The sequence below is a fragment of the Bactrocera tryoni genome, chromosome 3, assembly GCF_016617805.1.
Source record: "Bactrocera tryoni isolate S06 chromosome 3, CSIRO_BtryS06_freeze2, whole genome shotgun sequence".
NCBI lineage: Eukaryota > Metazoa > Arthropoda > Insecta > Diptera > Tephritidae > Bactrocera > Bactrocera tryoni.
The window spans coordinates 80,189,374-80,203,261 of NC_052501.1; positions in this window are offsets into that span (position 1 = coordinate 80,189,374).

Sequence of the window (13,888 nt, forward strand, 5' to 3'; positions counted from 1 at the left end):
GACTTTGGTGAAACATGTTAGCGCCTTACGGTATGCAACAGCCAACACATATGCACGTATAAACACACACACACACACACACACATACAAGTGTCCGTTAATAAACTATTATTCGCGCTGAACTCGTTGTCGCCGCCGTCAACAACGCCATGGAACCGCTATTCCTGTCGTTGCCTTGCATCGACCACGCTAATGGTGGCATTGGCACAATGAAAAGTGGGCGCCAAACGGCTGCAGCCAACCGGCAAGCTTCGATACTGCTCGCAAGCACATATGCTGGCAGACATACACACTTATACACACGCTGGTACAAGGAGACAGCGGTGTTGGTACTACTACTACTACTAATACTACTACAACTACAACTGCGACTCTACTAGGAGTATCATTGCCAGCCAGGCATATTTTGTTGTAATTGCCACCCATTTGGAAATAGACTTTTTGAGCTTAGCTCAAAATAAATGTCTGGAGCAAGTAGCGTGGTAGTTTTGTGGATCTAAATACGTGAGCTTGACCCTAGTCTCCTTTTGAAATAATACTAAGCCCGTCAATCATCTTTCCTTGAAGAATCCGTAATGGAGTTCACAATATTTATCGGCAGAAATCACTTTTCGAATATACCTCCGCAAATGTAATACGCTCTCAAGAGTATAATAGAGCTAACCATAGGTTTATAGACAGCTGAATACTTTTTGGGGTCTTACTCTGAGAGCTTTTTGTTTAGTAAGACCAAAATAATTACTTAGTCAAAAATGATTTATCGCATTTTGACCGAATATTTGGGCTTACGACAGGTGTGTGCACAGTTTGTTCCGCACAAATTGACTGACGACCAAAAATTGCTCAGAATCCAACATTCGAAGTACGATTATTTGACCAAAAGTCACATTTTAACCATTAATCACTCCCCGTGTTCACCTGATACGGCAACGTGCGACTTCTTCCTTTTCGGAAAAATGCATTTGCGTATGAAAAGAAAGCGTTATGCAGACGTAGAGACCATTCAAAACTCTTGCACCGGCATGCTGGCGGCCATACCAGCCAACGAGCTAAAACACTTGTTTGACATGCTTTTGGACCGTGCAAGAGCTGTATTGAAGCAGAAGGAGACTATTTTGAATAAAATAAATTGATTTTGCCGAAAAAATCATTTGTTCTGTGTCCTCTTTACTTTGGAACGCCCCATGTAAGAGACAGCGACTACGCTGACTAGGTCATGAAATCCGAATGAACGAAAACACTCCAGCTCTGAAAGTATTCGACGCAGTACCCGCCGAGGGAAGCTGAGGAAGTGGAAGACCTCCCCTCCATTGAAAAGACCAGGTGGAGAATGAACTTGGCTAGGCTTGGAATCTCCAAATGGCGCCAAACAGCGAAAATAAAGAACGAATCACGTAAGAAGAAGAGCTTGGCCGCTCCAAAACTTTCACTAGAATGGTTGGAGGGGAATCCTATATTGCGCTTGGTTCCATTACCATATAGAAGTGGCTCAGCAGGGAGGTAAGAGTCGGTAGGGGGAAGTATTGCCAACAAGTTCAAGCATGCGTAAGGTCTAGTTGCTAATGGGTGGTTATTACCTCGGAAGGATTAGATACTAATCAACTTCCCCAGGAAGAAAATCAAGCTCATGAAGTACTTATTAAATATGGGGCTAGCTTCTTGTGCAAACTGTTGGTTCTGCGACATGGATCCGGAAACTCGCGAGCACCAGATGCGAGACTGCTCAGCTGTCTGCAGATGCAGGATTAAAGCCCTTGGATTCATATATCTGAATGGGCATCGCATCTCTTCAATAGCACCTGGCAGTTGATTGAAATTTATCAATGTGGTCGGGCTTTGTGACCCCTTGTGACAGACACAATAGGCCTTGGATTCGCCTCAATTAATATCTATCTATCTATGTATCTCTATCTGTTCGTCTCTGAGTTGGAAGCTTCGTGAAATATTTTAGTTCGGGCTGAGCTCAAAAGTCCGGAACTGTACTTCCGGATAATAGCAATTCAAGGATATTTTAAATCAATTTGAATTTTAGATGATTGATGCATCTTAGCCATCATTCCACTGGATCTAGGGAACGAGTTTGCTAGTACCAATATGTATTTATTGGCTTTTTTGCAGTACGAAGTGCTACAATTTCTAGGTTTTATTCATTGGTTACTCAGTTTGACCGGTTAACGTGCAAAACTCGAGCTTGTAGAATCATTCTACAGCTGGTGAGATCAGAAAAGGGGTGTTGTTCTAAAAGAGGTATGATTTAGAGCATCCCTTAGACGCTTATCCTGGAGCTTAGATTAGGTGGTGAGGCCAGAAATGGAGTCTTACTTTAAAGAAGGTATGATTTACACCATAAATTAGGGGTTTATCCTATCAAAATAAGGCTTCACAAAATACGAGGACACTCGGATAAAAATCTTGCTTTTAGAGTGCTTCAAGCTAGGAGAAAAGTAACAAAATATTTTGTTTTAGCGACTTTTGAAAACTGTAATCGAAAAGTCATGCCTATATAACAGCTTCTTTTTAAAGTCGGTCTTAGTTGAGGTTACACAATAAAAACTGTTGAGCTTCCGTATCAGTTAGTCATTCCATTTGGGTGCCATTTTTAAGGCGCATAGCCTTATGCCGGCTATCACTCATATGTCCACATACAAACACATATGAGTACAAATACAAATATGTGCATATATAAAAATATTTAAATGGCTTTAGTAGTGGCATGAGTATTTATTGCCCTGAATTGGCGCGCAACTTTAACTGTCTTTTCAGCGCGGCACACCAACCAACCAACACTTACTCACCAACTTATATAGCAATTGTTCTTGCTGGTTTCCTTCATATTTTGGCTCCTGGCTCTTATGGTTCATTTGTTTATTTATTCGCCTGTCCGTTTGTTTGTCTGTTTGTTTTCGGACAGGTTTTGATGTGCGCGCAAAGACTGGCCTCTTTGTGGCTGCCACATACACACACACACATATATGTGTTATATGCATACTTTTGCACAGAAAAAAGTGAAAAAAGTCGGCTATAAGTTGGCCTGCAAGGTTTCTTCACTGAAGTGTTGAGTTCAAATTGTATTTATATAATACTTGGCTGCAGTGGGTTACCTTATAATTTGGCTATTACAATGGTGAATTCGCTATGTTTGTGTTTTGCAGTGCTCAGCAGTTCCAAAAGAAAAAAGACAAGTGCAAACTAGGCTCATGAAATGTCGGTAGTGGCAAAAGTTATGCACTGCAGCTCAATATTTTTCAACCAATTGCTTAAGCGTTTTAAGTTTATTTAGGTAAATGTGGCATTTTAGAGTAAGACAAGCTGACGCCTATGGGACAATCGAGGCTGAAATTTTGGAGGAGAAACAAAATCCTCAAATTAGCAAAATTACTCCTCTTTCACTTAGTAGCTGATCAGATATCGATCAGTCTTTCAAAAACTAGCTGGAGTCGAAAATTATGGTTAACATAATCGGCCTACTGAGCGTACTGTTCGTAACACCATCACCCATCTTGAGACCAAGCATTCATTATTGGATAATATTCGACCGAATAGACCAGGTCCAGCATATAGTGAAGAAAATGAGAGAGAAATGGAGAGTCGATTCGGCGCCTTTTGCAGCAACTCGCACTTACGTCGAGATCTTAAATTGAAAGCATGAAAAGTGCCGCTTGTGCAAGAACTAAAAACGTCCGACCTTCCTAAGCGGCATCGCTTCGCTCTATGGCCTCTAGAAAAGTTCCAAGAAGATCCGCCGTTTTCGAGCCAAATTTTGTTCAACGATGGGCCGCTTTCTGGCTCAATGAGTATGTAAATAAGCAAAACTCCCGCATATGGGACCAAAACGGAGTACCTTGGTTGTGTTGGAATGAAGGACTTCCGTTAAACGGGGCCTGCGAGAAGACCCATCAAACGTTAAAGATATCGTCGATAAGGATCTTCTTAACCTCATACAATGTCCAGAGCTCAATTGTTGGTATTACACGGACCAAACAAACCTCTTTGAAACGACTCTTAATTTTGGAGCCGTTATGACTGCTTCAAAGGCCGGTTTTAGTAAATTTATTGGTATCATATGTTGCCAAACCTTTGCAAAAAGCCACAACATGGAGTTCCTAAAGCGATCTCGGAGAGAAATAAAGCGATCTTGCCAAATAACCTCACTAATATATTATAACCTAAACTGGCAGATGAGTTTAGACTCCGGGCGTTTTTTAGTTCCATTTTCATGAAATTTTGCTGTGTAAAGTCTTTAAGAAAGCCCGAAAATCTACCATGGATCATATTTTCATAATACGTTAAGTCCTAAAGAAGACCCTTGACAAACAGATCGACATCCATCCCCTTTCCGTTGACTTTAAAGTCACTTTCGGAGGCTCTAACAGAAGCTTCCTATTCGAATCCATCTCTAAATTGTGTATGCCTGCGAAACTCATACGACTATGCAGAATTACGTTGAGCACAACCGTCTGCTCCGACAATATTTGGAAGGACTTCGTTGAACCGTTTGTGCGTCGTCTTCAATACAATTCTACAAACAGTGATATGTGCCGCTAATCTGAACCCGCAGTGGAACTGTCTACACTAAAAGCACATTGCTACAGGGGTACGCAGATGATGTTGACATCGTAAGTTCTAACAGCAGAAAGGTCAACGCAGCCTTTTCCAGTCTGGAAAAAGAAGCGAAAGTCATTAGTCTGGGGAACTCTGGTTATGGCTGGTCTGGCTCTGGTGTAACCATGGAAGACGATGTTCCAGCGTAAAACTCCTTCGATTCGAAACCCATGGGTGAACAACAGAAGCAATGGCACCCACGCCTCCAATGGAAGGACCAAGTGCATAGCCACCCGTCTGTTCTTTGAATATTCGACAGACAAGACCTCGCAAATGATAAAGTCAGTGGCGAAGTTTTGTGTTCTCAGCACAGACCGATTCACGGTTGTGGAGCCAAAGAAAAAAAGAAGCCTGAAGTTTCCTTCTGGTTAAACTATCTGCGAATGGGGTCGTATTATTTTCGACATGTAATTCAAGTCTGTATGGAGTTAACGAAACCAAGTACGTAAAACTGGTATAGTTTAGGATTCTGTTTTGAAGGAGTTACTCTTTCTTGCAAGAAAAATCATTTATTTTAGAACAGCTGTGAATTCTATTTAAATTCAAGCATTGTTTAGAACAGCTCTTGTATTCTGATATTGGCACTGAGCGCAACATATAATAGTTTAATTGAAAAGTCCTCGGCCAACACAGTAAAATACATTGCTTTGGTAAATTTCGTTTTTTTTTTTTATTCAATATAATTCCCTTCTAGGCTGATAGAATGATTATAGTGACCCTCTAACTTTTCCTTACCACTTTTTTAGTACGATTTGTCCTTTGCTTCAAAATAGGCCTCAATTTCGGCGATCACCTCTTCATTCGATGCAAATTTCTTCTCATTTCTGAGAACAAGAAATAGTCACTGGTGACCAGATCTGGAGAAGACGGTGAATTCGGAAGCAATAAGGAGCCAAACTTATGGATTTTTGCCATCGCTTTCCCTGATATTGAACACGGTGCATTGCTTTCGTGTATCAACACTTTCATTTCCTTCAAATGCGACCGTTTCTCGGCGATTTAGTCTTTCAAGCGGTCCAAGAATGCTATGTAATAGTCGCTGTTGGTGGTCTTTCCTTATTTAAGGTAGTCAATAAAAATTATTCCATGCGCATCCCAAAATACAGGCGCCACAATCTTGTCAGCCGACTGTTGCGTTTTAATACGCCTTGTAACGGGTTCTTGTAAAAAAACTCGGGTTTATTATGCTTGAACATCTCCAAACACTGCTCCGAATCATCAACTCGTCGATGTTTTTGGTTAAAAGTGAACTCGGGCGGTACTCTCGCTTTATCATACCCAAATATTCGTGAATGATATGATGTAGACTTTTCATTGATATCTTTGGAAAGCCTGCTATATCAAACAACTTCACTTTACGGTCAACCAAAATTACGTTGTGGACTTTATTAATGTTTTCGTCGGCTGCAGGGCAGGTTAGCAGGTTAGCAGGTCAGCGATGTTGAGTGAATTGTAGAGCTTGGTCTTTAGTCGTTGAGAGAGGACTTTACTTTTCAATTGCCGACTCAGTCCGAAGTAGCACCTGTTGGCACGAGTTATTCTGCGTTGAATTTTGAGGTTGCCGATGTTGTTGGTGTTAATGCTGGTTCCAAGTTAGACGAAATTATCTACGACTTCGAAGTTATAACTATCAACAGTGACGTTGAAGGTCAGGGCTAACTAAAAATCATACGGATTCGCCATCTCTATATCAGGCCGGTGACTTCTCGATTGATATTCTTCTTCTTCTTGGTTACCATTGCAATTGGCATGTTGAAATTCGCACTAATACTTCAACTGTCAAAAGGAACGTTTGCTGTCAGCAAATTTATTGCGCTTCATTAGCAATTTAAATATGCAAGAAAAACGGAGCGTCGAGCATGGTCAACTTTAAAGCACACACACACACATGTGTGTACACGTTGCAAGTTCAACAAAGATTAAATGGGCCAAAGCATACATGTTAGTATGCCAAATGAGCTGAAAAGTATGCAATAAAAGCTGGAAGAACTTAATGACAATGAAAACAACAAAGCGTCTGAAGGCCACGGCAGCCCTTGCAAGCACAATTACACGCACATATATGAGTGATTGAGTGTGTGTGTGTGTTACTGTAAATGCACCTACTGCCAATATTGTTGATTGCTTATGTGTGTGTATGTGTGCATGTGCGTTGGTGTGTATTGCTGCGCTTCAAAATGTTTATTTATTTCGCTACAACTGCAAATAATGACATCATGAAATGCTTTTTTATTGTTTTTGTTGTTACACATATTGAAATATTCACGTAGGAATCGAAACAGCCGTCGCCGCTTGGCGCGCTGACACCCCAAAAGCTGGGCGGAATTTGCATTAGCAAACGGCAAGGGGGCGGTGACCGTTGGTGGCACGCTGGGCATGGTGGCTGGTGTGGGCACTGAGTGGCAAGTTGCGTATAATTCATAACTTTTTGCAATTTATTCGCAGTGAAAGTTTAATTTGTTAGCAAGTAAGTAAGTAATAGTGAGTATAATTGCCGCTCATTGTGTGGGTGTAAGCGAAAGTGAGTTGTGTGTGTGTAAGCGAAAGTATATTGTGTTTGTACAGGGTGTGCGCGGAAGTGCGCGACAGGCAATGGCAAATTGGCGTGAACTGATTGTGAAAATTGCAAGGATTTGTGGCATGAGTGGGAGAGTCGACGAAAAATTGTTGGGAAAAGTTGCTCAATTTGCCATTTGGCGCTGCGAATACCGTTAGTTGGCAAGTAAGTTTTGCGTTAGGTGTAATTTCGTAGCAAACGCTTTTTATGCTGCACGCAAATGTTAAGAATTTTAATTTTGCATTAATGGCAGGCACTTATGTAACAGATTTTATCGACAAATTGTTGCAGTTTCTGAATTTGCAAAAGTTTGGCCAAAGGTTTTGACGCACGCCATGGGCTATTTTAGGTAATGTGTGTGCGTTTGTGTATGAATATAACCTCACAAATTAATTTTTTTGTGAAAATCAGTACTCATGAAGCCTTTAAATATTAAAAAACTGGTTTACAATTGCGATTGAGAATTTTTTTTTTGGAAATTTAACATGCTGAAACACAACTTTTGAATTTTTCTAAATTTTCTGAAACAATTTCTTTTTTAATTTCTATAATTTTTTTTTATAAAAAATTAAAAAAGAACGTTCTTCAATATTTGATTATTTTTATATCTTGCGTTTACTAATTGAAACTTCAAATTTAGTAACATAACGGACAGTGTTGATGGTAAACTGGTTGAGAAGTGGTCTCAAAGTGAATGAAATCGATCAACGTCACTTCCTGGCGGCTATAAAATGTGTCAAGTGACTTTCGTTTAATAATAAATATGAAATGATGTATAATAAAGCGGTTGAGAATTGGTCCCAAAATGAATGAAATCGTTCTATATCGTCTCCTGAATGTTTTACAAGGAGTTTAGTGATTTTCATTTGATTAAAAAAATATTTGATTGATAATGAAGTGGTTGAAAATTAGTTAAAAAATTAGTAAAATTTGTCAATACCGTCTCTTGACTACAAGCAGTTTCCTGAATTTTATTTGATAAACAAATTATGTGATTGATAATAAATTGGATGAGAATTAGTACCAAAATGAATTAAATCGATTAATATCACACCTGACTGCTATACAAAGAGATTACTGATTTTGATTTCATAAAAAAACATTTCATTTATAATAAAGTGGTTGAGAATTCATCACAAAATGAATGAGATAGATCCATATCGTCTCCTGACTGCTATAAATGGAGTTCCCTCGATTTCATTTGATGAAAAAATTATTTGAGTGATAATGAAGTGGTTGAGAATTGGTTTCAAAAGGAATGAAGTCGACCCATATCGTCTCCTGGCGGCGGACATAGTGATTTTAATATGATAATAAAGTGGTTGAGAATTAGTTTAATGGGTTTACTTATTTCTACCTACTCGGTTCTAGAGTCTACTATCAGTGAAAAAGGGTTAATACGTAAAAAAAATCGGAACTCGGACTATTATTTGATCAGCAAAAGAGCTTTAAAGGTTTATAAGCTGCTCGTGTTATAAAATATCGATAATTGACCGGGTTTCGGATGGTGTTTTTTATAAAATTCTACTTTTTGTAAGTAAGAGGTTTTTTTTTTAGTTTTTGATCTATGTGCAACTCTAACCTATAATTATACTCAAAAAAATGCTGAAAACGAAGGAGCCTTAAAGCTTGTGTTGTAAGAGATCGATAATAGAACTGTTTTGAATCGTATTTTCTACTATTAAATCTTACTATTTTGCTGACTAAGATTTCTTGAACAGATTTTATGATCTCTGAACAACTCTAACCTATAATGTTCCACTTAACCGCTTACAATACAAATTCTCGAGCATGTATAACCTTCAAAACTTGACAGATCCCTTTTTAAGGTTCGAATGTTATAAGAGAGCTATAATCGAACGATTTTCGAATCCTGTTCCGTGCAATAAAATTATACTCTTTTGTTGAATAAGATTTTTTGTTCAGATTTTATGATCTTTGAACTACTTTAACTTGAAATTCGGCACTCATCAAGCAAAATTTAAAATTCTCGAGTATTTACAACCTTTAGAACTCTAGAGATCCTTTTATAAGCTACGAGTGTTACAAGAGATCTATGATCGACCGATTTTCGAATCGTTTTATGCAATAATACTCTACTCCTTTGCTGACTAAGATTTTTTTTCCCGATTTTATGGTCTATGAACTTTATCTTTTTAAAATTCCTAGACATTCCTTTATAATTGCGGAGTGTTATAAGAGATCGATAATCGCAAGGTTTTCAGATCGTTTTTTTTATCATAAAATTCTATCTTTTTGCTGACTAAGATTTTTCAGATTTTATGATCTTTATAGTCTAACCTAAAATTTTCCACTTAGCTGCTTACATTAAAATTTCTCGAGTATTTATTACTTTTTAAAAATTCCGAGAGATGACTCGAATATACCTCAATCGAACATCCTTCAAATATTAATACATTCTTTTCCAATTCTTGCATGCCCCATTTCGATAGTTTCCATCAGCCATTTGTACCTCCCAGTGACAGTTGTCAATCAATGTTTCTAGCATTTTTCGATTTCGCTTCTTGTATTACCTCCCTATGACTCTCATCTCTTCAAATCTAATCGTAAAAATACTTTCTTACTATATAATTATAAGCCTGTACGGGTCTACATACCTTTCTACATACATACTCGTGTCTTTGCTACAAGTACCCCCGTATACTCATTACCATATATTCGAAATCGTCACCAAACTAGTAAAAATAGGCATAAATAATATGTATAACAATAAATAAAGTGCTGCTCAGAAAAAATAGCTCAACGCCACCATTAGACCTGCATGGCAGTATGTCAGTTCTTGGAAACTTTGACAGCGCATCGTGTCGCGTCGCGTCGCGCGCCATTTGGTAACTGTCATTTCAGACATCGTAAATTTACGCGGTCATTACGGCGCGCAGCCACGCAGTCAATATGTTTTCGCTCATCATTGCCACCAAATTGCCCACTTACATGCCGGAGTATGTGTGGGTGGATGTTTTTTTTTTCTTCTTTTTTATTGTTTGTGTATGTGTGTTAAGGTAAATGAGAAAGTATTTTGTTCGGAAGGCTTCTAATGAATGCTCACAGTGCTCGCATGATAAAATATTTATTATCCACTAAGCACATGGGGACATGTGACGCACGAAATCATTTAATTTACATACTCATATCTGGAATAACTGTAAATATGTTAGTACATAACGAAATCCCAAAGCGAACTCGTTGACAAAAAATGCTTTTAAATTAATTTCATTTTCACTTGTATTTCCGTAAAGTAAATACTTATGTATGTGGAGGATATTTATATAGTAACGTCACTTGTCATGTGGTTTCAAATAAAGTCGCCTCTCTGAGTTCAAAGTAAAAATAAAATTAAAATTACTTTTGTTAGTTTCTAGGCGAAGTGGCTATTTATAACAATATTTCGCTTATAAAAATAGTCCCAAATGAGTAGTAAAAATAACGGGTCATTATAGCCACGAAGTTCATTACTTTATATTAATTTGAATAGAAGTACACGAGTAAATTAATAATGCTGAAGTTTTCAATTATTGTAAATTCTCTTTATTTGTTAGATGGCTCAAGGATCCTAAATATGATACTGACATACATGTATATACATACATACAAGTATATGAGAAGCTTTCGTCAGTTTAAGGCAAAGACTACGGACTGTCGAGTTTTTGTGTTGTTTCTTTGAAAAAGTAGGGAATATGGAAATGGATCACTCTTTATATGGCATGTTTAGACATTACTATGTGTCTTCTATCCTAAAGTCCTAACATTAGATAATCAAAAAAGTCTTTTCGTTGAAATTCTGGATAAGAGTAACCAGGACCGTAACATACTATAAGCAGCCATAACATCGCTAAGGAACTTAACATTCATCATGAAACGGCTGTCTACAAAAAAAAAATCGATGCTTGGGTACCACATGAATTGTCTATGAAAACTCGAATGGACCGATGAACATTTGCGATTTTTTGCTGAAACGAAATGATATCGAACCATTTCTGAAGCGAATGGTAACAGGAGACGAATAGTAGATCAAATACGACAATATTGTGCGAAAAAGATCATGGTCCAAGCGTGGTGAAGCTCAATAAATGATCGCAAATCCAAGAATGACGCCTCGAAAGGTTATGCTGAGTGTTTGGTGGAATTGAAAAGCAATCATCCACTATGAGCTGCGCCAGCCTGGTCAAACGATATTTTACTGCCAACAACTGACAAGATTGTAGCAAGCAATCGAAAAAACCGGCCAGAACTGATCAACAGAAAGAACTTCGTCTTCCATCACGACAACGCTAGACCACACATATCTTTGATCACTCGGTAAAAACTGGAAGAGCTTGGCTGGGAAGTTTTGATGCATCTAACATATAGCTCTGACCTTGCACCATCGGACCCCAACTTGTTTTCGTCAATGCAGAACGCCCTTAATGCAGTAAAGTTGGCTTCAAGAGAAGTTTTTGACATTTACTTGTCGCAGTTTTTCGCCGAGAAGCCAAAAAAGTTTTACACCGATGGAATTATGTCTCTAGCGGAAAAATGACAAAAAGTGGTCGACCAAAATGATACATATTTGGTTCATTAAAGTTCATTATTAATATAAAAAAAAATATGTTGAATTTTGATTCGAATTACGAAAAGACTTTTTCGACAACCCAATAGATTTTCTAGACATTATTCGTACTGAGTCTATTTCGTTAATATATCATGCTCGTGCTGCAAAATAAAAGTCGTTTGAAGTAGTTTTTAAGTCCCTGGTTCTTGGCCTTTTTTTCTTACAACTTGAGATTTCTGAATCCCTCGATAGAACTTTGAAGAACATTGAAATGGTTACAGCCAAGGCATTACTGAGCTGCATAGTGATGAAGTTTGATGAGAAATATAAATATTTTAAACTATTCATATAATAGAAGATATATCATACCTGATATTTTTTGAATTCAGTTGTTTAGTACGACGAGTTCTTTCATTGAAAAATAATACCATTATAAAACCCATAAATGGTTGATTATGAATAGATAAGTTCGTGTAGAGTTAGTTAGTGTATAGATTTGTAGGTAATGCTGTTGCTGTCACATTAATAAGGATTTGATAAACGGTTTTGCAGGAATCTACTTTGGTGATGCGCCTATAACACACATAACCCTTTAATTTCGCTTAGAACAAATGAGGTTCGAAAAAACTAAGAGTCATCTGTACAGATTTTTATAAATAAACAAATGAATATGCCAAGGAAAGGATACTGAAGTTCATTAAGTCATTGTGAAAAAAATTAACTTAATTTTTTTTCCTTAATCCTTCGCTAATAAATCGAGAGCTTGCCACCACAGGAGTGATTCCCCTTAAGCAAATGACTCACAATAAACCTCTTTCTCGTCAAAAAAAATTCGTATACGATATTTATGCCATAATGAATGATTTTTATATGACAATTATTAGCGCTTCGCCACCCATTAATTAACGGTAATTTATTAAACGTGCAGTACACTTCGTGGCTGACAATAAATTTAAAGACTAACAAGCAATTAATGGTGACAAAAACGCAACTAACAAAGATTAACTAACAAATTATGTATATTTTCAGACACAAATACACGCACATATATAAAGCAACTACAAACACAAACACACATACACATAGCGAGAGCGAACTTGTACTCGCACATATTTTGCATAATCTTGGAGGGGGTTATGGGGTGATGGCGCCTGTTGTTTGACGACAATTTAGGTGTCATTAAGCCGAAATAATATGTTTGATGGCCAACGCCTTTTACAGCGGTTTTACATGAAATTTATTGTATGCATATATATGTATATATTAGGGTGGGTCAAAAGCCGCATTATTTTTTACTTTTATGCACTCAAGCATTAGCTCTTTGTATTAAAAGTTTTGAGTGTTGGGTTTCTGAGAAAATCTTAAGACACCATTTTGTAGAACATTTTATTTAATGAGATATTTTTTGGAAATATTGTAGACGGAGATATCAATGTTTCATTCCAGTAATAAGGAAAAAACAGAGAACTGAAAAGTTTAAGACCTTTCTATTGATATAAAGATCTCATACTTGGAGAAAATCTTGTTGAGATAACTACCAAAAAAATTCTCAGATTATAAAGTGAAAAAAATAATTTTTTTTTTCGATTCACCCTAATATATGTATATGTATGTATGTATATAGTATGTACTTGTATATAAATATGCCAAAACAGAATTTACATAATTTATATTGGGAACTCTGGGAGTTGCAATAAAAAGAGCAACGAGCATATGCCGCTGAGGCTAGTAATCTATTATACGAAGTTGTTTATATAAGACCTTACACAATGGAGTTGTAATTAACGGCGAAAACACGCAATTTGTCTGTCATTGTTCCAGACTAAAAAAAAAAGAAAAGACAATATATACATCTGTATTCGAAACAAAGTATTTGTTACTCTCCTAACGAACTTATTGAGCGCAGGAGGGTTTTTACTCTGACTCCTTGGCTACCATAAACCACTTACAGATGAAGAACCTTTGTTCTGAAGAGAGATAGAAGAGAGAGTCGATACTTCGAAGTGTGTAAGTTGTTACAGCTCCTGTTCGTGATGTCGCTGGCGGCTTAAAAATCGAGGAGGCGGTGGTGTGTGTCGACCTTCTTTTAAGGAATTTTTTCCAAGAATTGGCGAATGGTGGAAATTTGTTCCGTGGCGGATAGTAAAATTTATATCTTGAACATATTCCGACTGTTAAAA